We start from the raw sequence: 3,586 nt of genomic DNA, 5'->3' as shown, positions 1-3,586 counted from the left end.
TGGCGTGTCATTGTGTAATAGCGGCAGCTAGGCTGCCGGGTCTCCTTGTCTTACTGTTACTGGGTCCCCTCTGTACCAGAGGCTGGATTCACTGGTCATGTGTTGTGGATAGCGGCAGTTAGGCTGCCGGGTCTCCACGTTTTACGCTCACTGGTTCCCCTCTGTACCAGAGGCTGGGTCCACTGGCGTGTCATTTTGTGATAGCGGCAGCTAGACTGCCGGGTCTCCTTGTCTTACTGTTACTGGGTCCCCTCTGTACCAGAGGCTGGATTCACTGGTCATGTGTTGTGGATAGCGGCAGTTAGGCTGCCGGGTCTCCTTTGGTTGGATAGCGGCAGTTGGACTGCCGGGTCGCCATGCGTCATTGCAACTGGGTCCCCTCTGTACCAGAGGCTGGGTCCATTGATATTGTACTATTTGGATAGCGGCGGTTAGACTGCCAGGTCCCCATCTCTTGCTTTGTCACTGGGTCCCCTCTGTACCAGAGGCTGGGTCAGTTGGCCTTGCGTCATTTGGATGGTGGTAGTTGGACCGCTGGGTCTCCTTTAGTTGGATAGCGGCAGTTGGACTGCCGGGTCGTCATGCGTCATTGCAACTGGGTCCCCTCTGTACCAGAGGTTGGGTCCATTGATATTGTACTATTTGGATAGCGGCGGTTAGACTGCCAGGTCCCCATCTCTTGCTTTGTCACTGGGTCCCCTCTGTACCAGAGGCTGGGTCAGTTGGCCTTGCGTCATTTGGATGGTGGTAGTTGGACCGCTGGGTCTCCTTTAGTTGGATAGCGGCAGTTGGACTGCCGGGTCGTCATGCGTCATTGCAACTGGGTCCCCTCTGTACCAGAGGCTGGGTCCATTGATATTGTACTATTTGGATAGCGGCGGTTAGACTGCCAGGTCCCCATCTCTTGCTTTGTCACTGGGTCCCCTCTGTACCAGAGGCGGGGTCAGTTGGCCTTGCGTCATTTGGATGGTGGTAGTTGGACCGCTGGGTCTCCTTTAGTTGGATAGCGGCAGTTGGACTGCCGGGTCGTCATGCGTCATTGCAACTGGGTCCCCTCTGTACCAGAGGTTGGGCCCACTGGCGTTTTCCCCTCTCTTTTAGCCACACTAAGGCCTGTCTAGGTTGGTTAGTTCCCTGGGATTCCTTGCAGTGGGGAACCCATGATTTGAATCGGTTTGTCGTCGAGGCGCCGACACAAAAGGTGGGGGTAAATGTGACAGATTGGTCTACACCCCTCAATCTGACGGATTTTGGTCCTTTGTCTGTGATTGGCTGGCCCATTACTGGCAGGACTTTTATGTTGATAAATGTAGTTTTTGGACGTGACGTGGGTCTCTTTCCACCCCGCTGTTGTTTTGCCGGCAAAGGACGCCGGCTGGCGTGTGAGCTGCTGCTAGCCGTGATCATTATCCGGTAGATTTGGTACCTTCAGGTAGGCATTTAACATTCATACTTTATGATGTGTCCGATCGCCGTATTGTCTGAATTACGGGCCTGATTATGTGACTGCATTCCACTTCTAGCCATTCTTGCGTGGAACTGCACTCTGCTGTGACTGGTGTTCACTGCGCGCTGCCTATACTGCACCAGTGTGTTGCCCATCATCTGTGCCCTGTGGCAGGCCTGATTCGTGGTGCTTACGCTGGCTTGGAGTGGCCACAGTGGTTGGCCCCTGGGTACCTGACTGCAGTCAGTGGATGGTAAGCTGGCCTATGCTACGTTGATGTTGTTGCTCCGATGGTAACGATGACTTTAGTCACTAAATCTACCCTCACTTTCCTCAGTGTGTGGTCCAAATTGCGATTGTTCCGAACCACGGATCTATGATCAGGTTAGCGGTGCCTCTCTGACGCTGTAAGTATTCATTTCTTCCTCTTGATTGTCGCTGTCACCGATTACCTCTAGGCTAGTGAGTAATGGGTACCTGTTTGTTAACTTACAGGGGGATTGCTAGCTACACTCCTCGGAGGTTGCTGTTTTGTTGCCGTCACACTCTGCGCCGGTTCCGACTGGCTCCACCTGCTCGTCCTGTTTGTGTTTGGTTTAATTATTTTTATTTTCTGGCCCATTTCTTGGGGACGCCAGCCTCCTCGCTGCGCACTGCGCAGGTCTAGTTACCTGTGTGTGTTGTGAGTGCGTGTGTCTGTGCGTCTGTATGCGTGTGTGATTGTCATCTAGGCACGGCACCGGAGGCAAGTGTACACCCCCTTCAGTCAACCTACAGCGGTGTAGTTCTCCCCTCTCTCTTGCTATACAAAAGTTAAGTTGCATCTAGTCATCACTGTGTATGCAAATTGTGTAATACATTAGTATGTGTCATTCTCGCTATTGAGTGTCTCTCTCTTCTCTCCTCCCTGGATAGGTATGGAGTTGCCATAGTGCGCCGGTCTTCGGGTGGTGGATTCCCTCACTTTTCCATTGCTGTGTGCACTTGGGTGACTATTACTATTTTGCTGCGTGTAGTAGTAGTAGATGTGTGTTTTCTTTTTATTTTGTGTGAGTACTATCTTTATTGTGTGTGTTTATTTTGTGTGGCCTTTTCCCTAGTCTTTATCTATCCCTTTTCAACCGTGCTGCTATTGGTTAGCCTAAGCCTAGCTTTTCCCCCCCCTTTAAGAGTGACACCATTGCCCTGTCTCCCCCGTATTGGGGCGGTTCGTACGAGTGAGTGTAGCCTCCCTTCCTCTCTCGCACAGGTGCCGTGCGTGTGTATGCGTGGTGTGTGTTTGTGTGTGGCCATTGGCCATATTGCTCCACATAACGGCCCGCTAGTGGGCGTCTAATAGGGATCAGTGCAATATTGTCTTATACCATTCATCCATGTGGTATTCCGTAATGTATTACCAGTTGTCCCCTATGCATCACCACTGTACGTTGTATCTTTGAACTTACCTGACTTGAATGACCTGCATGTATATTTTATTGATTTGTATTACTATGGTATCTGTGAAAAGAGAATAAACTCCTGCCTAAGAGTGCTCCGAACCTGTGTCCTGGTTTACTAATTTGGGGGGTAATTTCACTCCTAGGTTTCTTCCCCCACCCTAGGTGGCGTAGTCGTGCAAGAGCTGAGTTGAATTTAACTAACTGTAAACGTGCCACTGTTACATATAACAAGAAAATGAGTTCTTGTAAATCCTTATCAAAGCATGCATTTTAATCCTCACTATACTGTATAGGCTTTAAAATGATATATGATTTAGTCACCATCTTTCGCCTCTGTGGTGAAGGGAGTCCAATCTGTGCTAACCGGGCCATTCGTCATACTCAAAAGCAGAGAATGTGATACTAATGCACACACCATCTTACGCCTTTGAGGTGAAGGGGGCACGATCTATGCTAACTGGGCCATTCACATTCTTGATTTTTAAGTATTGATGAGATGGAGGTGGAGTTGGGGGAACAGCAGCCTCCACAGAGGAGAACCGTGTCGATAAGTGTGCAGGTGTGGGGGATTGTTTTATGCCATGGATGTCAAACTCAGGCCCAGGGGACCAAATCTGGCTCGCGGAACCATTTTATTCGGGCCTACAAGATCATTTCTACATTTTATTTCAGTTGGACCACATACACCATTGATGTATAA

The 3,586-nt window shown here is 50.0% G+C and overlaps 1 long non-coding RNA gene across 1 annotated transcript; it reads left to right on the top strand.

Moving 5' to 3' along the window:
* The first annotated feature begins 646 nt into the window (after nucleotides 1-646).
* LOC134454947 (uncharacterized) lies at nucleotides 647-2,083 on the top strand. The gene is made up of 3 exons (XR_010035942.1): nucleotides 647-1,432; nucleotides 1,524-1,700; nucleotides 1,785-2,083. It is a non-coding gene; the product is annotated as an uncharacterized LOC134454947 (long non-coding RNA).
* The last annotated feature ends 1,503 nt before the right edge of the window (nucleotides 2,084-3,586 follow it).

The sequence above is a fragment of the Engraulis encrasicolus genome, chromosome 9 (genome assembly GCF_034702125.1).
Source record: "Engraulis encrasicolus isolate BLACKSEA-1 chromosome 9, IST_EnEncr_1.0, whole genome shotgun sequence".
Taxonomy (NCBI): domain Eukaryota; kingdom Metazoa; phylum Chordata; class Actinopteri; order Clupeiformes; family Engraulidae; genus Engraulis; species Engraulis encrasicolus.
Note: the sequence above shows the minus strand (reverse complement) of the source record. Positions and strands in the feature narration are given on the sequence as shown.